Consider the following 27,417-nt stretch of genomic DNA (forward strand, 5'->3'; position numbering starts at 1 on the left):
CGAGTATGATGCCCACGTTGTCCCTAGCAGCCCATTGCGTGAGCCTGCTGTTGCCACTTCACACTACTGTCCTGCACTGACCTGTCACTTCCTGAGCCTGGCACTAACTCTCAGTTCCCTCTCCCTAATCTGGGCTTGCCATCAACCCTCACACTGTCTCTATGCCTGCTGTGTTTCTGAGCAAACTTCACCTTTCCCTACATCCTAGACATTGACATCTTGTGACAGTTAGTTCTGCAGTCTCCAAGGCAATAAGCAATTATTATCACAAGGAAATGTATCAGGAACAAAACATTATTCACATTCTACACCACAGCAGCATTGATGTCTTCAGGGGGGACACGGCAGCTGGGCCATCTGCTTACAGCCGCACAGAGTATAATGTTGGGGTGGGTCCCAGTAGTCGCAGTTGTTGTCAGGTTTCTATACTTCATATCTGTCCGTATTTTCAGCTTTGCCTCAGTTCTTCTCAGTAGTTTCGACTGCAGGAAGGTCCATACTCCACCCAAACCTTGATAATGCTCCTCCGTGGTGAAGAAACCAGTCTGTATAACTCTTAAGAGCATTCCTTGCTGGTCTCACTTGTGTTAGGCAGCTCCTCTCCTCGGCTCCCTAATGATACACCAGCACAGTTGTCAGATCTTGAGGCTCTTCTCCTTAGCTCCCTACATCGGGCACAGAAGTCAGATCTTGAGGCTCCTCTTCCTGGCTCCTTTTGATACATCGGCACAGCTGTCAGGTCTGCTGGCTCCTTTCCTTGGCTCCCAACATCAGGCACAGAAGTCAGATCTGACGTCTCCTCTCCTTGGCTCCCTGTGATACCTCGGTACAGCGGTCAGATCTGGTGGCTCCTCTCCATGGCTCCTTATGATACACCAGCACAGCTCTCAGATCTGGCAGCTCCTCTCCTTGGCTCCCTACATCAGACACAGAAGTCAGATCTTTTTTTTTTCTTTTTTGTTATTTATTTGTCAAATTTCCTTTTGGTGTTATGTTTGTTAATAAAAATTCTTTTGGTTCACAATACCTGTTTGTTTTCTTTATCTCTTTATTTAAACATGTGTATTGTTGCGTGAAGTGTTAACAGGAATTACAGTAGAGGTGTTTATTATTAAAGTTACATTCAAGGTGTTAGTATTAAAGTTAGCAAATATTACAGGTCCATTTTACTTAGCGGCTTAAACCATTTCGTCTTGCCATGCCACACGTCCAATATCCGAAACAAAGTAGACAGCAAATTTATCCCTCAATTGAGCAACTTCCACTGTAGTCCATTCATAATCCGAATGTGTTTGCCATCCACAGCCCCCACACAGTTAGGAAAATTACAAATGTCCTGGAATTTTTCTGCATTTTCCAGCCAGTGTTCAGTTGTGATTTGGGGAAGGAATTCTTTACGCAGAACGTCAGAAAAAGCACAGCAGGTGCCTCCAACAATCTCAGAAAGGGTGGACACTCCAATCCGGAACTGGAAACGAAGAGATGTTAAGGTCTCTCCGGTAGCCAGGAATCTGCCAAACAGAAAATGGAAAAAAAATCAGTACATGGCTTTTAGAACAATCATATTAATAACAGGTGTTTACTTTTTCAAAATTACATACCTCAGGGTCACCAACAGGCGTTCCTCAGCAGGAATTGCTCAACGTAGCTGTGTGTCCTGCCTAGCGATAGATCCTAGGACACGTAGCAGCAAGTCATGGAAGCTCTGTTCTGACATCCTCGTGTAGTCAAAAAACTTCTGAGGGTTTTCACGCAGCTCAGTGTACAAGGAGTGGTAGACTCCACGGCTCTCTTGGACTTCAAGAATGGGGTTTTGCCAATAGTGATGACGACGTCTTCTCCGTCTTTCTCTTCTTTCTTCTTCAGAAGCAAAAGCAAAGGCAGCAGCCAACTTCAATGACAAATCAAGATGAAGAAAGAAACTCTCCATACTAAGATCCATCTTGAAGATGGATACAGCAGCAAATGATGAGGATTGCATCTGTGCAGAGTGTATATATAGAAATCCCATGAGGCACGCCCATTGGGTGTCTGGTGTCATATCGAACGCATGCACATAAACAACTCAAACGCATGCATTTTTTGGCCGTCATGCATAAGATGATGGGGATAAAAAATGCTGCGTTATTTGCATGCGCTTTTGCACATGTAGATGATACGCTGCGCGCAGAAACACTAATGTGGACCTAGCCTTAGAGTCCTCTGGTTGTTACTTGCAGCCTGGTGCATCCACATCGCACTATGCGCCCCTACAGCGCTCCCCTTGCAATCAGCACCGCCTCCAGTAACATGGCGCCCAGCACTACCATGTTGTATCTATCACCGGCTCTAATAGACTCAGAGCATGGAGCCGCCTCCTGTTGTAAATGTGAGCGTCACTGGTGGAATATGGAAACCTAACAGCTAAACACGAGCGAATGTCCATAAATCTGATTCTGGTGAATTCTCTCAGGTTTCGGAGGAGAATTAGATTTGCACTCAATAAATTCACAGCAAATCAAGTCTGCTGGAAACGTGATCTATTCTGCTCCCCTGTGCGGCTCCATCCTCATGGTCCTCAGATTTGCTCCACTTTGGCTTTCTTTTTCCTGCCACTTACAGGTTTTCTCTCTTCGTCCAATAACAACTAGCAATATTGATGATGTGCACTGCACCCTATGCGCCTGCGTGGGGCGCAGTCACTGGCAGCACCAGAAGAAGGAAGACTGGAAGGAGGAGAAGGCCAAAGAGGAGCTGATGGGATTATCAGAGGTAGGGACAAATGTAGGGAGCGTCGCAGAGCGGTGACTTTGAGTGTTCATATTTTAAGCCCTTCCTGGTCCTCGGAAATCAGCAAAACGGAAACCCCCTGGTCACATACTAATGTGGGGTTTTTCTGCTTTTGCTAACAGAATTGCAGCAGTTATATTCTGCCTTTACAGGGGGAAGAATATCAAGCTGACCGAACCACCTTAAAAATCCTCAACCGTTTTGTGTACACAGCTCCAGTGCAGACCTATGCGTCCCCCTCTACCTCCATAGCTCAGCTAAGAGAGGCGGTACAAGGAGCATTAACAAATGTCTGCAGAATCATACTGCATGGGGACGTCTACCTGCGAGCATAGATACACATAAGTCAGCATAAGAGCTGCATACTAAGAAAAAAGTAGCATTTTTAATTCAGATTGCTCAAAAATCTAATCTGTTATAATACAGCTTTGTCCTTAGCACCCTGTTACGGTATTAATTGCTTACTCTGCTAGGTCTCACATTACAGCGTCTCCCCCCATCCTCGATTTTGGGCTCATCTGAGTGTATAATGTGTTCTTTGCAGAAACGTCATCTATTCCCAATTAAAAGAATCACAACATATAAAAATAACAGAACGTGTCCTACCCTCTCATCACCGCCTAGGAAATAATCTCGTCTTTGGCACTGTCCTACCCTTCTCGCTGCCAGTAAATTCAATCTGCTCTTATTTCTTCATGGCTAATATTAAACATCAAAGGCATAATGTAATTACCCCCGTTACTCACCCCCGGGGTCCCCCTTGAGGTGTGGAAGCCTGGGGATTCTCGGAGATTAGCGGTTTTGTGTAAAATGCTAATTATTCGCTATTTTTCGGTGTAATTACTTTGTTCCTGAGCTGGAATCTGTCCGCGGTGTCGCGCTGTAAATAGTCAGGACGGCCAAAGTGACTAACGGGCCACGATAATTAATAAGTTCAGTGGGATGCCCTGGGGTTTATGTGGAGGGATCCACTATGGTGATCACATCTACGACTGCAGCAGAGCAACTGGTACCGTCAGCAGGAGAGCAAGTGATGATGTCACAAAGGTTTCCGGTTTTATGCTAATGAAGCTTGTATGGTCGCTGCCATTTCAGTAAACGTTCCATAAATCAAAAGTAAAAGCAAATATAAAAAACTTTGTAACTTATCAGAAATGTATACTTTTCTCCACTTATGAGACACTTATGCTGCTCTGCTGCCTCCTGAACTCATCCTTCACATGATCATCGTCATCATATTAAACAATGCAAAAATCCATCATGCGCAATACAAGATGGACTGATGGATGAGATTGCAATTTATGGAGAAAGGAGGGAGGTTTCTCATCCCAGAAAATGAATCACAGCTACACTGCTCAGTACTGCTGCATAAAGGATTCCAGGCTGCAGCAACTTTATAATAATAATAATAAATTTTATTTCTATAGCGCTGACATATTCCACAGCACTTTACATTTCAGAGGGGACTTGTACAGACAATAGACATTACAGCATAACAATAATCACATAGATCATAACAGATACCAAGAGGAATGAGGGCCCTGCTCGCAAGCTTACAGTCTATGAGGAAAGAGGTAGACACGGAAGGTGGGTGGTAACAGTTGCCCTGATTGTTTGGACCAGCCATAATGTTAAGTGTGTAACAGTACAGACACAGAGGGCTAAAGGATGCATAAAGCATGTGGGAACATGATGCGGGGAACCTGGTTATGGTAAAACTTTTGGCTGTGCCACACAGGGATAGATTAGGTTAATGTGTTGAGGCGGTAGGCCAATCTGAATAAATGCGATTTCAGGGCACGCTTAAAATTGTGGGGATTGGGGACTAATCGTATTGACCTGGGAAGTGCATTCCAAAGAATTGGCGCAGCACGTGTATAGTCTTGGAGACGGGAGTGGGAGGTTCTGATTATTGAGGATGCTAAACTCAAGTCATCAGCAGAATGGAGTGCGCGGGTAGGGTGGTATACTGAAACAAGGGAGGAGATGTAGGGTGGTGCTGAGCCATGGAGGGCTTTGTGGGTGAGGGTAATAAGTTTGTACTGGATTCTGGAGTGGATGGGTAGCCACTGTAATGACTTTGACAAGGTAGAGGCATCGGTTTAACGATTGGTGAGGAATATGATCCTGGCTGCAGCATTCAAGACAGATTGGAGGGGGGAAGAGTTTGGTAAGAGGGAGACCGATTAGAAGAGAGTTACAATAGTCGAGACGAGAATGAATAAGAGAAACAGTAAGAGTTTTTGCAGAGTCAAATGTAAGAAAAGGTTGAATTCTAGAAATGTTTTTGAGGTTTCTAGTAAGTGATCTATCTTGTTAAAGAAATGGTTTCATAGCCACATTGCTCAGTAGTGCTGTATAAAGTCCTACATGCTGCTGCTTTTTAGCAAGTGTTTTATCTCATTATAGAGATGGATTCACAGATACACTGCTGTACAGTGTTCTCCATTCTATTGCTACTGCATAAAGACAGTACAGCAGGAATCAATCATGTCTGTGTGTGTATTATGTGTGGGAGACATCATAGCAGCTAGTCTCCAAATACTAGCTCAGGGACATCAGAAAAAGGGAAAGCTTGTGAAAATGCAGAATATCGTTTATGTAATGGCCATAGAAAGTGTTATTCTTCGTGTACAAGTTCAAAAGAATATTCTGAACAGTCTCTTAAAATTGCAATCATCAAGTTTGACCTGTAAAACAGACCTCAAAGGCTGTGACAAAATGACCCAGAGTAGGATTAGAGGTGAGGCGTACAAGGATTTAATGCTCAGCTCGAAGCGGGTGATGTTAGATAACCCATTACTGTATTGTCATACAAGAGTCCTGTGCTTTATAGGACATATACCGAAGAAGCTTTCAATTCTAGCACAGGTTATGTGATGGGTGCATAGCTACACAGCTTAATATTGATTTAATAATTATCAATGCAGTATTGAGCTGTGTAGCTGTGCATCTATCCCATAACCAGTTGTGTAGATCTGGTCATGTGATGTACACACAACTTGAAGTGCATTTATACGTCTATCATGTGACCAGGTTTATACAACATGGCTTAAACCCCCAACTTATGAAAGAAGAGATTGTGATCATAGACGTCATTCATGGGCCAAATTCATAGCATGGCGGCTCCAATCCAAAGTAAATGGGCAATAGAAAGATTGCTACTTCTGTATTAGTGAATTGCGTTGATTGTTGGGGTCAACAAAGGGCAAACAAAACTTTCGAGAAATGGGAACAGCTCCTTCTAACTAACGGTAAACAAGTGAATGCTGACCCGAAATGACACAAATCCGGGGATGTGATACATGTTTACTTCTTGGATTTAACACTGATCTTGAGCTTTTTGCTATGGTAACTGATTCTTAGAACTTGTCAACCTCAGACTGTGCTTGAAATTACAGATTAGAAGAGTAAATGACTATTGTTAAACTTTCAGAAAAACGCATTTTTGTGCCGGTCATGAAATATTATTATCTTCACTGTCGCATGCCTACTATTAGCTATGGTGGTAGATGGTTGACCGTTTCTGTAGGGCACAGCTGTTATCACTGACTTCTGCTCAGCTACCACTCATGAGCACATGCTTTACACTGCAGCGCTGGGCATTCAGATTGGCTTCTGTGTAGAAGCACAAGCCCACCACAAAAGTCCGCAGAAAGTCATTGCACACAGAGCAGTTTTTACTAACTACAACACGGACAGAATCATTCAAACTAGAAGACACTAAACCACCAGGGAGAAAATGATGATTAGGAAACATATATAAGACTAAGAAGAGCAGTCATAATGAGATCTGTCTCATGCTGAAGAAAGAGTGTCACGTGTGAGACAGAGAGTGCACTCTACCGCCTGTAGTAGCATCATATGTGGAGAGTGCGCGGAGATTTAGTTTGTGTCGCCGCAGCTGCATGATTTACGGCTGCTGGACAGCCTGAATATATGTGAGGAATGCCTGTTTGTTAGGGAATCACTTCTCCTCCGTTTTAATGGTGTTTATTTCTTTTGGCAGAACAGGGGTTAATTGGCCATCTCGGAAACTCTGAGCTCTTGGCTGAGCTCAGTTAGCCACTCCTTTCCCCTTTGTAATCTGTGTCCTGATTCTAATCCATGTCAGAGCTAGCATTTGCTGTAGGAGATGTGTTTATATGAGGAGTTTTGGAGGAGTTATCTGTGACTGTTGCTTGATTTGTAAATGTGGTAATTCCCTTCCTTCTCCTCCCTTGGTTTTTTCCCCCGTCCTTCACTCCCCGGTGCATTCCTCTGTTATTTGTGAGTGAATTTTTGTATGCTTGCTATTTTCAGTTATCCTTGTTTGTGTTGCCTTGTTCATCGAGTTGGTTTACTGCAGTGTACAGCAGCGCCCTTCTTCTCTGGGTGGGGGAAGAGAACAGACAAAGGGCTCACTCAGGAGATAAGGCAAGGGTGGTGGCCCCGGCATCTTCACCTTCAGAAGTATCCCAGGGAATAGGGCCAGCTAGGATGTCCCCCAGTGGTAGGGAAAGGGAAGGAGCCACTGGTCCCGGGTCACCCAACAGTTTGTCTCTTAGGAGTTCTATATTGGCCTATGATCTCTTCGGTTTGGGAACCTCTTCTGACTTCTGAACCCAGTTTATGTTTTTTTTTTACCCTCTCTCTCTTTTCTGGTGTAGAATTAATTTTGAAAGTCAAAATCAAAAGAACATTTACAGCTTGGAATGAAAAAAAAACATGAAACCGTTTGCAAGAGATATTTCAAGTGAATGATTCAGTCATCGCCGTGCGGTTTGGTACAGATTTCATTATATATTATTTGTCAAAAGAACTGTAAATTTCCCACCGGCAAATCCTACAAGAAGCAACTTGTTTTTTATAAATATATAAAGAGGGAAAAGCAAAGTATTCTGCCGATCATTAAAAAAAACCACAGGCTTTCATACGGCTGTGGAATAGAAGATACTATTAAATATCTCAATGTGAAAGCTAAATGGACCTCTTAAAGGTAAGAGACGCCCTCCCCGCTCCGGAGAATAGCTGCTCTCCTTTCTACTAGGAATGTGTATAAAGTGTGAGCCTCGAGCTACAAAATCATCTTTATCAATGACGATCACAGAAGAAAAGACATTACAGAACGACAGTCATTGACAACTGAGTCTGTAAATGTGTTTTATGGTAATATCAGGCAAGGAAGGAAGCGTAAAACATCTTGGGTAACCTTTGTCTACTCCCTTTCGACAAGATGGATGGATGGTGGGGCAACAAGGTGGACAACCTGGACCTGCTGACTTCTATCCACTGTTGACCACATGGCCTCAGTCTCCTATGGACTTGAATCGAGAGAGATCCCCCAAGCTCCTAATAGATTGGGATTCCAGAGTAGTGATCACCCCTAACATAGTAACATAGTAACACAGTTAGGCCGAAAAAAGGCATTAGTCCATCCAGTTCAGCCTATAAAATTCTGTCAGAATAAATCCCCAGATCTACGTCCTTCTAAAGAACCTAATAACTGTAAGGGTACGTGCACACGCTGCGGAATCCGCTGCGGATTAATCCGCACGGATTTTGCAAAAACCGCAGATAATCCGCAGGTCCAAAGACCTGCGGATTATCTGCGGTTTTGCCTGCGGTTTGGTCCTGCGGATTCACTATCTCCACAATGGTGGAGATAGGAACCCGCAGCGGTTTCCGCAGAAAGAATTGACATGCAATTCTTTCTGCGGATTCAAAACCGCAGCAAATCCGCGCGGTTTTTTCCGCAGCGTCGGCACAGCGTTTTTTTTTTCCCATTCAAATGAATGGTCCTGTACACCGCAGCTAAAACTGCTGCGTGTCCGCAGCGGCCAAAACCGCTGCGGAAACGCAGCGGAATCCGCAGCGTGTGCACACAGCCTAAGATACAATATTGTTAAGCTCCGGGAAGACATCCAGGCCTCTCTTGAACCCCTCGGCTGAGTTCGCAATCACCACCTCCTCAGGCAGGGAATTCCGGATTCTCACTGTCCTAACAGTATAGAATCCTCTTCTATGTTGGTGGAAAAACCTTCTCTCCTCCAGACGCAGAGAATGCCCCCTTGTGACCGTCACCTTCCTTGGTATAAACAGATCCTCGGAGAGATATTTGTATTGTCCCCTTATATACTTATACATGGTTATTAGATCGCCCCTCAGTCGTCTTTTTTCTAGACTAAATAATCCTAATTTTGCTAATCTCTATGGATATTGTAGTTCCCCCATCCCCTTTATTTTCTTTGTTGCCCTCCTTTGTACCCGCTCTAGTTCCATTATATCCTTCCTGAGCAGCGGTGCCCAAAACTGTACACAGTACTCCATGTACGGTCTAGCCAGGGATTTGTACAGAGGCAGTATAATGCTCTCATCATGTGTATCCAGAGCTCTTTTAATGCACCCCATTATCCAGTTTGCCTTGGCAGCCGCTGCCTGGCACTGGCTGCTCCAGGTAAGTTTATCATTAACTAGGATCCCCAAGTCCTTCTCCTCCATGTCAGATTTACCCAGTGGTTTCCTGTTCAGTGTGTAATGGTGATATTGATTCCTTCTTCCCATGTGTATAACCTTACATTTATCATTGTTATACTGCATCTGCCACCTTTCGGCCCAAGTTCCCAACTTATCCAGATCCATCTGTAGCAGAATACGATCTTCTCTTGTATTGACTGCTTTACATAGTTTTGTATCATCTGCAAATATCGATATTTTACTGTGTAAACCTTCTACCAGATCGTTAATAAATATGTTGAAGAGAATAGGTCCCAACACCGACCCCTGCGGTCCCCACTGGTCACAGCGACCCAGTTAGAGAATATACCATTTATAACCCCCCTCTGCTTTCTATCACTAAGCCAGTTACTTACCCATTTACACACATTTTCCCCCAGACCCAGCATTCTCATTTTGTGTACCAACCTCTTGTGTGGCACGGTATTAAACGCTTTAGAAAAATCAAGATATACCACATCCAATGACTCACCTTGGTCCAGCCTATAGTTTACCTCTTCATAAAAGCTGATTAGATTGGTGTGACAGGAGCGATTCCTCATAAACCCATGCTGATATGGCGTTACACAGTTATTCTCATGGAGATAATCCAGAATAACATCCCTCAGAAACCCTTCACATATCTCACCAACAATAGAGGTTAGACTTACTGGCCTATAAGTTCCAGGGTCACTTTTAGAGCCCCTTTTGAATATTGGTACCACATTTGCTATGCGCCAGTCCTGTGGAACAGACCCCGTCGCTATAGAGTCTCTAAATATAAGAAATAATGGCTTGTCTATTCCATTACTTAGTTCTCTTAGTACTCGTGGGTGTATGCCATCCGGACCCGGAGATTTATCTATTTTAATCTTATTTAGCCGCTTTTGCACCTCTTCTTGGGTTAGATTGGTGACCCTTAATCTAGGGTTTTGTCTCTCGGCATTTCACCTAGCATTTCATTTTCCACCGTGAATACCGTGGAGAAGAAGGTGTTTAATATATTAGCTTTTTCCTCGTCATCTACAACCATACTTTCCTCACAATTTTTTAATGGGCATACACTGTCACTTTTGATTCTTTTACTATTGATATAGGTGAAGAACAGTTTGGGATTAGTGTTACTCTCCTTTGTGCTTCTCTGTTTCCTTTTTGGCAGCTTTAATTATTTTTTTAGATAAAGAATTTTTCTCCTTACAGTTTTTTAGAGCTTCAGCGGGGCCGTCCTGCTTTAGTAGTGTAAATGCTTTCTTTTTACTGGTAATTGCCCCTCTTACTTCTTTGTTTAGCCACATTGGGTTTTTCCTATTTCTTGTCCTTTTATTCCCACAAGGTATAAACCGCTTAGGCTGAGTTCACACGTGGCGTTTTTTTTGCGTTTCCGCGGCGGTTTTAACCGCGCGATTTTGCCGCGAAAACGCGAAAAATAAGCATCCCATGCATTCCTATGGGATTCCGCAATGCTGTGCTAATGCTGCAGTTTTTACCGCGGCAGAATCGCTTCGCGGTAAAAACCGCAGCATGCTCATTAATTTGCGGAATCGCGGCGATCCCGCACCCATAGGAATGCATTGTTCTGCTTACTTCCCGCATGTGGCTGTGCACACCATGCGGAAAGTAAGCAGAACAATTGCGGATGGTACCCACGGTCTGGAGGAGAGGAGACTGTCCTCCGGGCTTTGGGTACCATATCCCTGTAAAAAATAGAATTTAAAATAAAAAATATTGTTATTCTCACCCTCCAACGTCCCGCGCAGCCTTCCCGCCACTCTCCACGCTCTCGTTCCCAGTAGTCCTTTGCGAAAATGCTCGCGATGACTTCCCTTCTCGCGGGATCGCGAAGTCTCGCGGTCATTCACGCGACGTCATCGCGAATTACCGCGAGACGTAGCGATCCCGCGAGAACTGATGTCATCGCGGGCATTTTCGCAAAGGATTACTGGGAACGGCTGCGCGGGACGTCGGAGGGTGAGAATAACACCGTTTTTTATTTTTTTTTTACATTCTATCTTTTACTACTGATGCTGCATAGGCGGCCTCAGTAGTAAAAAGTTGGTCACACTTGTCAAACACTATGTTTGACGAGTGTCCAACCTGTCAATCAGTTCTCCAAGCGATGCTACAGATCTCTTGGAGAACGCTAGCATTCTGCAAGCTAAATACGCTTGCAAAATGCTAGTTTTTCCGCGGGAAAATAGCGGGAATTTATAATGCGATTTTCCCGCGGACTGGAATTCCGGAATTCTCGCGGTAATTTCCGCGAGAATTCCGGTACGTGTGCACTTAGCCTTACAGCGCCTAGGATGTTCTTACACATTTCCCATTTATTTTCTGTATTCTTATTTCTGAGGACATTGTCCCAGTCACCAGATTAAGGGCATCTCTCAGCTGGTCAGACTTTGCCTTCCTAAAGTTCAGTGTTTTTGTGACTCCCTGACATGTCCCCCTAGCGAATGACAAGTGACACTGTACAATATTGTGGTCGCTATTTCCTAGATGCCCGACAGCCTGCAGATTTGTTATTCAGTCAGGTCTGTTAGATAGTATTAGGTGTAAAGTGCTGCTCCTCTGGTTGGATTCTGCACCAATTGTGAAAGATAATTTTTCTTGGCTATTAGCAGAAACCTGTCGCCTTCATGGGTTTCGCAGGTCTCTGTTTCCCAGTTAATATCCGGGTAAAGTCCCCCATAACAAGGACCTCATTATGGGCTGCAGCTTCATCTATCTGCCTTAGTAGTAGACTTTCCATGATTTCTGTTATATTTGGGGGTTTGTAACAGACCCCAAAGAGAATTTTGTTACTATTTTTCCCTCCATGTATTTCGACCCATATGGACTCGACATCCTCATTCCCTTCTCTAATCTCCTCCCTTAAAGTGGACTTTAGACAAGACTTTACATAAAGACAAACCCCTCCTCCTCCACTCCGATTTTTACGATCCTTTCTAAACAGACTGTAACCCTGTAAGATATCTGCCCAGTCAGAGCTATCATCTCACCATGTCTCGGTTATTCCCACTATGTCATAGCTACCTGTAGATATTTCTGCTTCTAGTTCTTCCATCTTGTTTGTCAGGATTCTAGCGTTTGCGAGCATGCAGTTTAGAGAATTTTGCTTTGTTCCAATCTCCTCTCTGTTGATTGTTTAGAAATTTTCTTACCTCCCTTCTGATTATGTTGTCTTGCATCTTCTTTGCCACACCTCATCTCATTCATCAGTATAATATCTGGTTTCATGTTCGTGTCTAACGTTTTTCTTCCCGTCCCCTCTTCTTCTAGTATAGCGCCCTCCTGATGAGTGTAGCGAGTCTTCTGGCGAATGTGTGTTTCCCAGGTTTGTTGAGGTGTAGTCCGTCTCTGGCGAGAAGTCCATCATACAGGTAATTCACACCTTGGTCCAGGAATCCGAATCCTTGTTGTCTGCACCATCGTCTTAGCCAGTTGTTTGCATCAAGGATCCTGTTCCATCTCCTGGTGCCATGCCCGTCTACTGGAAGGATAGAAGAAAAAACTACCTGTGCATCCAGATCCTTTACTTTCTTCCCCAACTCTTCAAAGTCCTTGCAGATTGTCGGTAGGTCCTTCCTTGCCGTGTCATTGGTGCCAACATGTATCAGAAGAAATTGGTGGACGTCCTTGGAACTGATGAGCTTTGGTATCCTATCGGTCACATCCTTGATCTTCGCACCTGGGAGGCATCATACTTCTCTTGCGGTTATATCCAGTCTGCAGATAGCTGCTTCTGTGCCTCTCAGTAGTGAGTCTCCCACCACTACCACTCTTCTTCGCTTCTTGGCTGTACTTTTTGTTGTCACTTCTGGGTGTTGCTGTGTCCCGTTTTCTTCTTTGCTTGCTGGAAGTTCCTCATCCTTAGGTGTACCATCGTCATCCTCCACAAGGCCTTGGTATCGGTTTGTCAGTTGTGTGGTTGGTGATGTCTCCATGGTCTTCTTGCTTCTTTTGGTCACATGCTTCCACTCGTCTGCGTTTGGAGGCTCTCTGACACTTTCTTCACCTTCTGTGACCAGTAGAGATGCTTCTGTTCTGTCTAGGAAGTCTTCATTTTCTTTGATGAGTTTCAAAGTTGCAATTCTTTTTTCCAGACCACGCACCTTTTCTTCTAAAAGGACCACTAATCTACACTTCTGGCAGGTGAAGTTGGATTCTTCTTCTGGTCGATCTGTGAACATGTAGCACATGTTGCAGCTCACCATGTAGGTTGTCACATCTGCCATGTTGCTCCTAGATCCTGCTGACTTGCTGCATGTCTTTCTTCTTGTGTAATCTACTCAATCAGGCAAGCTTTCTTGCAATAATGTCCTAGAGGCAAAAATTCCGGCGCGCGGTTCGGCGATGCTTTCCAAGTAGCTGGTCCCGGCTGTATCCAACGATCCTCTTGCTTAGGGAGACTCTTCGCTTTTCCCAGAAGGCACCTGCAATATGCCAATTATCTTCCTCAAGCTTCAATCACTAGGAAACATATATCTTGTAGATATGGTAACATCACCTATTAAGGGTATTCCCATCTCAGTAAGTGATGACATGTAGACAGGACATGCCATGAAATGATGGTCACTAGCGTCTGACCTCAGGGACATCCATTCATCCTGAGCACTGTGCTCCTTCAGAGGTTTTCCTCTGCACAAAGGCCCCACCGGCCACCTACTGCTATGTATTTCCATTTAAGTGAATGGAGTCTGTAGCATCATTGTGTGGGGAAGATCAGTAAAGTGAATGCAGCAATGAAGCTGCACTGTGGTGGTCCCTTCATTCTCAAGTACGCTCATCTGATAGGGTTATGACAGTCACAACTCCTATAGGAGCATGTAAAGGCTACAGCAGGACCACCAAGGAGATACAATGCATGATCATTGTGGTTTAGTCCCAATGATGAGGTTTGCAAACCTTGAAACACGTTGACAATAAGCCGCATTCATGCTTCACCATCGTGTCTTTGAACCTTGAGCAGCAGGGACTCTGAACCACCATAATCCTCAATCATTGCAACTTATCTCTGTTGTCTGACTTTTTCAAATTTCCTTTGTGCTGATTTATGACCACATCAAAGTGCAGGTCAACATTCATGTTGTCTGTGGTCACAAATTAGCACAGAGGAGTTCAGAAAAAGGCATAGAACAGAATTACAAACTCTCCATCAATGGAGAGCAAGCTTAGTGATGGATTCTCAGCAACCTGATTCAGAAGCCACCAATGGGCAAGGAAACAAACAATAACATTTTTAATGAAACCCAAATACAAAAATTCTTTTAACCCAAAGTGCATGCATTTTAAGGGGTTGATGTACTTTCAAGTTACCTTTCGCAATTTTTTTTATGTGTTGTGAGGCAGTGACCACTGTTACAGCTAGGGGGCTCTGTGTGTTCTCCCCAGGATACACACAGAGGGGTATTGAAGCTATGAGGATGCATTGCGGTCACAGGCGTAGCTGGGATTGCAATGGGAAAGCAGTGACCGAGGTCACAGGTACGGGTTGCTGTGCAGTCTCCCCAGGATATGCACAGAGATGTATGAAGGCCATTGGTGTGCATGGCAGTCACAGTCGTAGCTGTGGCTGCAATGCAGACTGATAATAAAAGTGTTAGTCTTGGACATGTTAGTGTCCAAGACAGAGGTACAGAAAACCTGCTCTGGATGTTGTGTTTGAAACAGATTTCAGTATGATAGTGTTGCAGTCTGTTCCATTCTGGATCCAGGTTTTCCACGTGGCTGAAAACCACAGGTTTCTGTGATAAAAACCCTGCAGGAAAGGGTTAGTGAGGTAATAGTGAGACCTGAGTAGGTCTGAGGAGTCACAGGTGTGTCAGGGCCAGAGTGAGTTGGTGCTTGTTGCTGTGCAGACCAGTTGGTGTGCAGCGCACAGAACAGAACGGAGCCAATAGGCCTGGCACCCACAGCATGTTTAACGACTGCAACCAGGTGGATATGGAGCCCGGCTGCGACCCGGAGGATATTGAGGACTGGGTACGGCTGTGAGTAGAGACAGTGATACAGTGGTGCAGGACACCTACAGGAACTAATCAGTGGAGTGTAGTGACTGCAATCTAAAGGATGCCGTGTGCTATGTAGTGCTATGAACTGGTGTGAAATGACCACTGATAATATGCATTGAACTTATACGCACTGAAGTGATATGCATTTGTGTGGATTGGAACCTTCTCTGTGTGAAGATAACACATTAAAGAGACTTTTACAGTAGGTTTGAACTTTATGGGGCACTGCCTCATCACTTTGTATGGCACTACCGCTGCCTTACAGTGTGCACATGAGGAATTACACTATTTCTGGCCATTATATGATTTGTATCCTGAATTTTCACCAGGTTTCTCCTTTGCAGATTCCATCTCTTAATTTGCAATTGTCTCTGAGCTAGTGGGTGGAGAATAACTGATGTGATGTCTCTCATCTGCATCACACACAGGCATGAGGGATGTCGGCTCTTCTTTCCTTTTTTGCACTCAGAGAGAAAAACAGCAATGTGTGGGAAATTATACAGCAGTCTTGAGCTGTGTAGATGTGAATCCAGCTCTGGCGTGAGGTAAAGGACTTGTTAGAAAGCTCAGCACAATCTTTTTGTCTATCTCATTGCTTATTTTTTTCACTGTGCTTCTTACTCCTTCTTCTATGCAATTCTTAGAGTTTAATGGGCTTCAGTGAGCTGGAATTGAGATATTTTTTCACAGTTGATGACGAGTTCAGGAGGCAGGTGGGAGAAGAAGTGGCTGATAAGTGGAGAAAGAGGCAGATTTCTCTGATAAGATATGTTACTAAGTTTCTTATATTGTTATGTACTATTGATTTATGAAAAGTTTGTTGATAGCACAGTTTTCTTTTAAGTAAGAATACATTTCTTCTTTGCTACATCGTATGCATTTAGTTGTCCCAGTCCGTACATCTGTTAAGCTTCATCCTGAGTTCCCATCCCAAGATTGTGTTTCCATAGTTTTTTTTGATTCATGCATAATTCCATGTAGAATTTCCTGGTGGCCTTGACTTCCATTTACATGGGACTTCATCTTCATTGACCTCTCTACACCAATAACTGGTTCTCGAGTACTAGACCGAGCTAGAACTTCATTGTAGTGCCTTAAACTTTTGCCCGTGCTCATGTCTTCTCCACTGGTGCTTCAACCCTGCCTTAGGCTGGTTTCACTGGAGACACTGACATACGTAGACCCATTCAAATGATTGGGTCTATGCACGTCAGCGTGTTTTCACGGACCGTGTGTCCGTGTGCAAAACATGCTGACATGTCTTTTTTAACCTGGACATACGGGCCGCAAAAGGAGCCGCACACGTGCACACTGTCCTCTGTGTACATACACGGATGGCTGCCGGGGAAGTAGCACTACTGTAAGCCGCTGTTCCCAGGCGGCAGCTGCTGACCGAAGCTATCATCCATTCTCCCCTGCTCTGCCGGCGAGCAGGGGAAAATGAATGAATGAAAAACTGACCTGCTGTCACCTCAGGACCATCGGAGAATGCAAGTGATGAGGTCACGGCCGTTCAAGCTCTGACACAGTGACCTCATCACTTGCATTCTCCGATGGTCCGGAGATCACAGCAGGTCAGTTTTTCATTCATTCTCCTCTGCTCGCGCTAATCGCGGCAGAGCAGGAGAAAAAGGATGACAGCCGGTTTCAGCACATGACGCCGGGGGACAGCGGCTTACAGTAGCGCTTCTCCCCGGCGGCTGTACGTGTGGTCCTAATGCGGCACACTGGTGACACACGGTTGTCACACATGTGCCACACGTAGTACACGCATGGACACACAGACACATGGACACTGATATCTCCGGTCCCGTTTTATTCGGGTACCGGAAATATCAGGATGTGTGAAACCGGCCCTAGAAGCAACTCAGTTCGCCAAGTCTGAAGATTCCTGACGCAAGGAGCCACTAGTGGATTTTTTATGCCCCAGGTGGAGAGATTATCTGAGGCTTTTTTCTCAGACATGGGTCAGGGCTTTTATAAATCTCCCAGAATCAGTCTTTCACTAGGATTCGAATGAGCCTGGAAGGGTGGCCAACTTTTCTTGATGTCTTGGAGTCCACCCCTTTGTTTGGAAAAGTTGACAAATATGATTATTGGGACCCCAATGACTGTGATCACCTAGGGGACCCCCATCAGAATACACAGAGGTATGATATGAAACGCGCCAGTCACACCCAATCGATCTCCGATCCCATCCCGCTCATTAGCGAGCTCTCTGAGGACGGCGGCTCTCTACATCGAAGTCTAAATTCATTTACTATTTTTTGAAATTTCACAAGAAAAACAAGAAAGGACTAAATTTGCTAAATCCACATAAGCATTCAGCCACAAGTTTATGTTATTAATTACGTGATTAAAATATTTTGCCTCGCGACAAATCTATGGAGAAGCGCTAATGAATGTGATCCGATAGAAAGGCGAAATAATGAAAAAACTTGGGCTGTTGGGATTGAGGCCAATTAAATTGCTGATAATTAGTCCTGATGAGATATGTTTATGATGTTTGTTTTGTCGCTTTGCCGCCTCCGGAGAAAACTTTACAAGGATCCAATTAGGAAATCTGCTCTGATCCACCGCAATCTGTCGCTGTAAAGTTGTGGTCAGTTCTCGCATGGCTCCAGGATCCTCCGAGGTGTCAGGGTGCGTGCACACGCTGCGGATTTGGCCGCACGGATTTTGTAAAATCCGCAGGTAAATCTGCTGGTCAAAAGACGTGAGGTTTTACCTGCGGATTGGCCTGCGGTTTATCATCTCTACAATGGAGGAGATGGCAAACCGCAGCAAATCAGCGTGGAAAAATCCGCACCGTCTGCACTGCGGTTTTTGATATCCATAGGATATTATGGTACTGTACACCGGAGCTAAAACTGCTGTGGACCTGCAGCAGAATCCGCAGCGTGTGCACACAGCCTAACCCCACAATTGACTGCAGAGCCATGTATCTAATCCTCTCCTGTGTGATACTGACTGCTGAGCCTTGTATCTAATCCTCTCCTGTGTGATACTGACTGCTGAGCCGTGTATCTAATCCTCTCCTGTGTGATACTGACTGCTGAGCCGTGTATCTAATCCTCTCCTGTGTGATACTGACTGCTGGGCCGTGTATCTAATCCTATCCTGTGTGATACTGACTGCTGAGCCGTGTACCTAATCCTATCCTGTGTGATACTGTCTGCTGAGCCGTGTATCTAATCCTCTCCTGTGTGATACTGACTGCTGAGCCGTGTATCTAATCCTCTCCTGTGTGATACTGACTGCTGAGTCGTGTATCTAATCCTATCCTGTGTGATACTGACTGCTGAGCCGTGTATCTAATCCTCTCCTGTGTGATACTGACTGCTGAGCCGTGTATCTAATCCTCCCCTATGTGATACTGACTGCTGAGCCGTGTATCTAATCCTATCCTGTGTGATACTGACTGCTGAGCCATGTATCTAATCCTCTCCTGTGTGATACTGACTGCTGAGCCGTGTACCTAATCCTATCCTGTGTGCTACAGACTGCTAAACCGTGTATCTAATCCTCTCCTGTGTGATACTGACTGCTGAGCTGTGTATCTAATCCTATCCTGTGTGATACTGACTGCTGAGCCGTGTACCTAATCCTATCCTGTGTGCTACAGACTGCTGAGCCGTGTATCTAATCCTCTCCTGTGTGATACTGACTGCTGAGCTGTGTATCTAATCCTATCCTGTGTGATACTGACTGCTGAGCCGTGTATCTAATCCTCTCCTGTGTGATACTGACTGCTGAGCCGTGTATCTAATCCTCTCCTGTGTGATACTGTCTACTGAGCCGTGTATCTAATCCTCTCCTGTGTGATACTGACTGCTGAGCCGTGTATCTAATCCTATCCTGTGTGATACTGACTGCTGAGCCGTGTATCTAATCCTCTCCTGTGTGATACTGACTGCTGAGCCGTGTATCTAATCCTCCCCTATGTGATACTGACTGCTGAGCCGTGTATCTAATCCTATCCTGTGTGATACTGACTGCTGAGCCGTGTATCTAATCCTCTCCTGTGTGATACTGACTGCTGAGATGTGTATCTAATCCTATCCTGTGTGATACTGACTGCTGTTGTGTATCTAATCCTCTCCTGTGTGATACAGACTGCTGAGCCATGTATCTAATCCTATCCTGTGTGATACTGACTGCTGAGCCGTGTATCTAATCCTCTCCTGTGTGATACTGTCTGCTGAGCTGTGTATCTAATCCTCTCCTGTGTGATACTGACTGCTGAGCTGTGTATCTAATCCTCTCCTGTGTGATACTGACTGCTGAGCCGTGTACCTAATCCTCTCCTGTGTGATACTGTCTGCTGAGCCATGTAACTAATCCTCTCCTGTGTGATACTGACTGCTGAGCCGTGTATCTAATCCTCTCCTGTGTGATACTGACTGCTGAGCTGTGTATCTAATCCTCTCCTGTGTGATACTGACTGCTGAGCCGTGTATCTAATCCTCCCCTATGTGATACTGACTGCTGAGCTGTGTATCTAATCCTCTCCTGTGTGATACTGACTGCTGAGCCATGTATCTAATCCTCTCCTGTGTGATACTGTCTACTGAGCCGTGTATCTTATCCTCTCCTGTGTGATACTGACTGCTGAGCTGTGTATCTAATCCTCTCCTGTGTGATACTGACTGCTGAGCCGTGTATCTAATCCTCTCCTGTGTGATACTGACTGCTGAGCCGTGTATCTAATCCTCTCCTGTGTGATACTGTCTACTGAGCCGTGTATCTAATCCTCTCCTGTGTGATACTGACTGCTGAGCCGTGTATCTAATCCTCTCCTGTGTGATACTGACTGCTGAGCCGTGTATCTAATCCTCTCCTGTGTGATACTGACTGCTGAGCTGTGTATCTAATCCTATCCTGTGTGATACTGACTGCTGAGCCGTGTATCTAATCCTATCCTGTGTGATACTGACTGCTGAGCTGTGTATCTAATCCTATCCTGTGTGATACTGACTGCTGAGCCGTGTATCTAATCCTCTCCTGTGTGATACTGACTGCTGAACCGTGTATCTAATCCTCTCCTGTGTGATACTGTCTGCTGAGCTGTGTATCTAATCCTCTCCTGTGTGATACTGACTGCTGAGCCGTGTATCTAATCCTATCCTGTGTTATACTGACTGCTGAGCCGTGTATCTAATCCTATCGTCCCGTCATTACTATGGTGGTGCGACACTATAAACCTTCCTTTATCTCTTCCATATTTGCTCCAAATTCGTACGTCGTGATCGTCCCTATTAACCCCATACAGGTGAGCGCCGTGTTAGTAAACATGTCCCCATCACTGTATTCTGATGATCCGCATCCCCATATAATAGGATCTCGGCCCGGGTGGGATAGAAGTAGGAGTATGATGGCTGTGATTCAGTTTCCTCCATATTATATGCCTCTCCGCCTTCTGCATTTATTAAATGCGTCGGAGTAATTTTTAAAAGTCCAAGATCTCGCTCCAAATTACAAAGTGATTCAGCTGAGTGCTAGAAAACCCGCGGGGTTAATAATTCAGAAACTCAGGGCTCATAATGTAAAACAACCTCTGACCCACATGAGGAGGCAAAGCGCCATCTACTAAATGGCCATATTTAAATGTATTCCAATAAGAATGACTCTGGGCGCTGAGGAGTTAATGGCAGTGAAGTTGGTGGTATTGAGCCTTCACAGATCCAACTCCTCCAGAACATGGACATTGGCTTTGGATTTAGGTTTAGGGCTGTTCTGTGTCGGTTCTCTTAGTCTGCAGCAGGTTTCCTGTGCGACCTTCTGCATTGTGTCCCGGCTCTGAGTATCTCATTATGGCTGGAGTCACAGAACGTAAAAAAAGGGTCCGTATTTTAATTAGTGTGCTTGTGTCTTTTTTTTTTGTCTTTTTTTTTACCCCTTTACTACTATAGGATTAATAATGGATTATTAACCCGGCTTAATGTCACCTTCCTATAGTAAGGTGACCTTAACCAATCATTAACCCATGAGCCACCGCTAAAGGCAATGGGAATAGAGCGGCTAAGTGCCAGAAAAGGCGCATCTTTTAGCCGGGCCAAAAACCATGGTCACTCTCTAGGCTATTAATATCTGTCCTCAGTCACTGGCTTTTCCGCTCCGGTGGAGAGATTACCGCGGGACCCCACACAATTTTTTTCAACAAATTTACCCGTTAATTTAACGCCTACATATCCAAAATTTTACACACATACACTAATCTAATTATTAGTCAAAGACATATAAAAAAGTTAACTGTATGTAATCCATGTGTCATTTCATGTCGGGTTCTGTAATGATTTTACAGAAGCCGGCAATTGATTTAGCGGCTATTCTGCTATGTAGAACTCTATGAACTATATATATATATGTGTGTGTCTCAATGACACGGGTGTGTATATATATCTATATATTCTATGTGTCTATATCTATTCTTTCTATTCTTTATTAAACCTGTCAGTGTGATTTTACTGAATTGCAAAATGAATTGCCGGCTTTTGTTAAAGTACACCGGTGCGTATTTCTCGCAAGTCACACTTGTGGTCCGTGTGTAATCCGTTTTTTTCTCGCCCCCATAGACTTGCATTGGCGAGTCTCGACTGAGAATTGGTGACAATTGCAGCATGCTGCGATTTTCTCAGACCGTTTCAAACGGGCGAGAAAAAAAATCGGCTGATGGGATCTGCTCCATAGATTAACCTTGGGACGAGTGCAATGCAACTTTTTTTTTCGCTCCTGTGCCTTAGTAGCTTTGGAGCAATTGTTAGAGGCTTCTTCACATTACAGGATAGCGGCTCTAATATCTCATCCGTTTTACGTTCACTAACTCCCAGTCCGCATGCAGCTCTCGTGGCCACAAGTAACTGCATCAAATAAGACCACGAAACCCACGGTCAGTCCAGGAATTAGAATACACTGAATGAGAAAATACATACAATATGTTTCCTTGTGAACCTTCACATATTTGTACCGTGTAATGGCATAGCTCCCAGCTAGCCCCATCCAGCTTCAATATCCCAAATTTGGGGAGCCGTTCCACTGTTCCTGCCGGTCAGGGGTAAGTCCTCAGAACACAATGACAGTTAGACCCATGCTCCACCATTCCATGTGGGTAGATATGGAAGGACCTGTAATTCAGGTCAAGTAACTGGACAGCAGCAAAGAATAATGCCTAGTTCACATTGCATTAGGGGCATCCGTTTAAAGGATGCGCTAATGCTGATGTCATTTTTGACATCTTTTGTGCCCTAGTTCTAACGGTATGCGCTATCACATGGTAGCACTTCGCTATCATGCACTAGCCATACAGGTCTATGCACAGCGAACGCGTCCGTTCGCTGTGCTCTAGACCCGATGCACCCGAAAACTTTGCAGACTTTGCAGACCGCGTTTGAGGGTGCGTCATAAAGTAGCGCATCATAGGATGCGTTACTATTACTTCGGCCAATGGGTGCATTAACACATCCATTACATTGCCACTGTGTAACGGATGTGCTCAACGCATGGCCGCTAACACAATGTGAACCAACAGTAGGGGATTTGACAGAACACCCTGGCAAGTGGGATGCTGATGAAGAGGCCATTTAGGAGACCACATGTTGTGTGTAGGCAAGCTGTGTGGACAGCATACTGTGTGCGGGGAGATGCAATGTTTGGATGTCATTTTGTTTGTGGGGGAATTTACTGTGAAGACATCATACTGTGTGTGTGTGAATTTATTGAGAGGACATCATACTGTGTGTGGCGAAATGTACTGTGGGGACATTATACTGTGTGTGGGGGAATGTACTGCGAGGACATTATACTGTGTGTGGGGGAATGTACTGTGGGGACATCATACTGTGTGTGGGAGAATGTACTCTGAGGACATCATACTGTGTGTGGGGGAATGTACTGTGGGGACATCATACTGTGTGTGGGGGAATGTACTGTGAGGACATTATACTGTGTGTGGGGGAATGTAGTGTGGGGACATCATACTGTGTGTGGGGGAATGTACTGTGAGGACATCATACTGTGTGTGGGGGAATGTACTGTGGGGACATCATACTGTGTGTGGGGGAATGTACTGTGAGGACATCATACTGTGTGTGGGGGAATGTACTGTGGGGACATCATACTGTGTGTGGGAGAATGTACTCTGAGGACATCATACTGTGTGTGGGGGAATGTACTGTGGGGACATCATACTGTGTGTGGGGGAATGTACTATAGGGACATCATACAATGTGCTGGGGAATGTACTGTGAGGACATCATACTGTGTGTGGGGGAATGTACTGTGGGGACATCATACAGTGTGTGGGAGAATGTACTCTGAGGACATCATACTGTGTGTGGGGGAATGTACTGTGAGGACATCATACTGTGTGTGGGGGAATGTACTATAGGGACATCATACTATGTGCTGGGGAATGTACTGTGAGGACATCATACTGTGTGTGGGGGAATGTACTGTGGGGACATCATACTATGCACGGGGGAATGTACTGTGAGGACATCATACTGTGTGTGGGGGAATGTACTGTGGGGACATCATACTGTGTGTGGGAGAATGTACTCTGAGGACATCATACTGTGTGTGGGGGAATGTACTGTGGGGACATCATACTGTGTGTGGGGGAATGTACTGTGGGGACATCATACTGTATGTGGAGGAATGTACTGTGGGGAGCATCATACTGTGTGTGGAGGAATGTACTGTTGTGACTAGAGTTGAGCGAAACGGGTCGAAAAAATTCAAAAGTCGCCGACTTTTGGCAAAGTCGGGTTTCATGAAACGAAACCCGACCCTAGGATGAGGTCGGCCACGAGGTCGGCGACTTACGCGCCAAAGTCGCGTTTCAAAAGTTTGTTTTGCGCTCTTTTTCAGCCAATCAGGATCCACGGACACTGTGGGCAACGTGATGACATAGGCAGGGGTCACCACCATCTTTCAGAAGGGCATGCAAGTGATTGGCTTGCTTTGGTGGGCGTCACAGGGCGTGCACGCCGACCGCCATCTTACTTCTGCCGATCTCAGTATAGGGAGAGGTTGCTGCTGATTCTGTAGGGAGAGCGTTAGGCAGGGAAGAAGACAAAAAAACTGCTTCTGCTGCTAGCGATTTGGCCTGCACAACACACCAGTAACTGTGTGTGCAGTGCAAGGGGAGGCTATATAGTGGTGTATCAGTGGTGTTGGTTGTTGGGCTGCCTTCTAAGGCTTCCTGACATTCCTGCATTGCTGTTTACCCACTGCTCCGCAAACTGCTTTTTTAAAAGCAATCCAATCTCCCTTATCCTCTAGTCACTTTGGTCACAGCTGTGCCATCGAGCCTGTGACATAGCGCTCAGATATCAGTGGGCCTCACACAATCCAAAAGTGTCCAGTGTCCACAAGTGTCTGCAGAAATTCAAAATCTCCCTTATCCTCTAGTCACTTTGGTCACAGCTGTGCCATCGAGCCTGTCACATAGCGCTCAGATATTCATTGGGCCTCACACAATCCAAAAGTGTCCAGTGTCCAAAAGTGTGTGCAGAGATTCAAAATCTCCCTTATCCTATAGTCACTTTGGTCACAGTTGTGCCATCGAGCCTGTCACATAGCGCTCAGATATTCATTGGGCCTCACAAAATCCAAAAGTGTCCAGTGTCCAAAAGTGTGTGCAGACATTCAAAATCTCACTTATCCTCTAGTCACTTAGGTCACAGCTGTGCCATCGAGCCTGTCACATAGCGCTCAGATATTCAATGGGCCTCACACAATCCAAAAGTGTCCAGTGTCCAAAAGTGTGTGCAGAGATTCAAAATCTCCCTTATCCTCTAGTCACTTTGGTCACAGCTGTGCCATCGAGCCTGTCACATAGCACTCAGATATTCATTGGGCCTCACACAATCCAAAAGTGTCCAGTGTCCAAAAGTGTGTGCAGAGATTCAAAATCTCCCTTATCCTCTAGTCACTTTGGTCACAGCTGTGCCATCGAGCCTGTCACATAGCGCTCAGATATTCATTGGGTTTCACACAATCCAAAAGTGTCCAGTGTCCAAAAGTGTGTGCAGAAATTCAAAATCTCCCTTATCCTCTAGTCACTTTGGTCACAGCTGTGCCATCGAGCCTGTCACATAGCGCTCATATATTCATTGGGCATCACACAATCCAAAAGTGTCCAGTGTCCAAAAGTGTGTGCAGAGATTCAAAATCTCCCTTATCCTCTAGTCACTTTGGTCACAGCTGTGCCATCGAGCCTGTGACATAGCGCTCAGATATTCATTGGGCCTCACACAATCCAAAAGTGTCCAGTGTCCAAAAGTGTGTGCAGAGATTCAAAATCTCCCTTATCCTCTAGTCACTTTGGTCACAGCTGTGCCATCGAGCCTGTCACATAGCGCTCAGATATTCATTGGGCCTCACACAATCCAAAAGTGTCCAGTGTCCAAAAGTGTGTGCAGAGATTCAAAATCTCCCTTATCCTCTAGTCACTTTGGTCACAGCTGTGCCATCGAGCCTGTGACATAGCGCTCAGATATCAGTGGGCCTCACACAATCCAAAAGTGTCCAGTGTCCACAAGTGTCTGCAGAAATTCAAAATCTCCCCTGTCCTATAGACACCTTGTACCTTGTTTTACATTACTGTAGAGTTTGTTGGATTTTGTCTACATTTCTACCAAAAATGAGGAAGGCTGGTGGAAGAGGCCGTGGAATTGGGCGGGGGTTGGCAGCTGGTAATGATGGTGTTGGTGGTGGATCTGATGGTAGTGGCAAGAGCAAAATAGGACCGAATGCAGGAGGTGTTGAGCCTGCGTCATCGTCTGGCTACATAAGGCCTCGAACGCTTAGTTTTCTAGGAGTTGGCAAACCGCTTTTAAAGCCAGAGCATCAGGAAAAAGTTTTGTCTTACATTGCTGACTCAGCCTCCAGCTCTATTGCCTCCTCTTCTTCAGTTGTAAAAAGTAAAAGCACTGAGTCGTCATTGGAGGCTCATGTTCATGAACCACACCTTTCCTTGTGTCCTTCACCCCAACCAAGATTGAAGGATGACGAAGGCCATACTACTGATTACTCCATGGAGCTGTTTTCACATACCATGCCTGGATTATCAAGTGAAATGGTGAATTACCCAGGCCAAGATGAATCTGATATGGAGTGCACTGATGCACAGCCGCTGATGGATGATTCTGCTGGTACATTCACTCAGAGCACTACATTGTCCTCGCAGTGTACAGAGCCAGATTCTGACCCTGATGAGACTCAGGTGCCCCTTCCCGCACACTATACCACCATACACGGTGACACAGAGGAAGGTGCACATGACATAGAAGAGGAGGTGATGGATGACCCAGTTGTTGACCCAGATTGGCATCCATTGGGGGAAGAGGGTGCTGCTTCCAATAGCTCAGATGAGGAGCATCCACAGCAGACATCGACATCGCAACAGCTGTTATCTGGCAGGCCCGTAGACTCCAAAGACAGGTTCCAAACAACAAAAGAGTTGCTGGACAGCTTGTCCAGAGGGTCAAAAGATCACAGCGTGCTAGGCCGCAAAATGTCTGCCAAAGTAGGAAGAGTGCAGTGTGGCACTTTTTTGAACAAAATCCTCATGATCAGGCCAAGGTTATCTGTAAGAAGTGCGCAAAGACCTTTAGCCGAGGGAAAAATCTGAAAAATTTGAATACCAGTTGCATGCTTAGACATTTAACCAGCATGCACTTGCAAGCGTGGACACAACACCAAACCTCAAGTGCCACATGTGCAACTGATCACAACTAAGGTAGTCATCAACGCTACATTGTTTCCCCCACTGTAAGCCCACCGGTTAGCACAGCAGCAAATGTTGAGGTGTCGTTGCAAGGCCACAGCAGTCAGGGAATCCCACTGTTATATCAACGAAAGACTGATTCTAGGCCATCAGAAAGAACACCAACTCCATCACCATCATCAACCCTCTCTCAGTCCGCCCTGTCCACCGCTACTTCCACCATATGCAGCTCTCAAGTCCAGCTCACCCTCCCAGACACTATGAGTAAGTCAAGAAAGTACTCAGTCTCTCATCCGCGTACACTGGGTTTGAACGCCCACATTGCCAAACTAATCTCGTTTGAGATGATGCCCTTTCGGTTGGTGGAAAGCACAGCTTTCCGCGAACTCATGGCCTATGCAGTACCACGTTATGACCTACCCAGTCGCCACT

General features: G+C 45.2%; 1 long non-coding RNA gene across 1 annotated transcript in view; it reads left to right on the forward strand.

Annotated features, from left to right (window-relative positions):
- LOC141058829 (uncharacterized) overlaps window positions 1–27,417 on the forward strand; it is a 349,619-nt gene that overhangs the window by 226,797 nt on the left and 95,405 nt on the right. The gene's annotated exons all lie outside the window — the stretch shown is intronic.

The sequence above is a fragment of the Dendrobates tinctorius genome, unplaced genomic scaffold, assembly GCF_039654945.1.
Source record: "Dendrobates tinctorius isolate UK_male_01 unplaced genomic scaffold, ASM3965494v1 ptg000215l, whole genome shotgun sequence".
Classification (NCBI taxonomy): domain Eukaryota; kingdom Metazoa; phylum Chordata; class Amphibia; order Anura; family Dendrobatidae; genus Dendrobates; species Dendrobates tinctorius.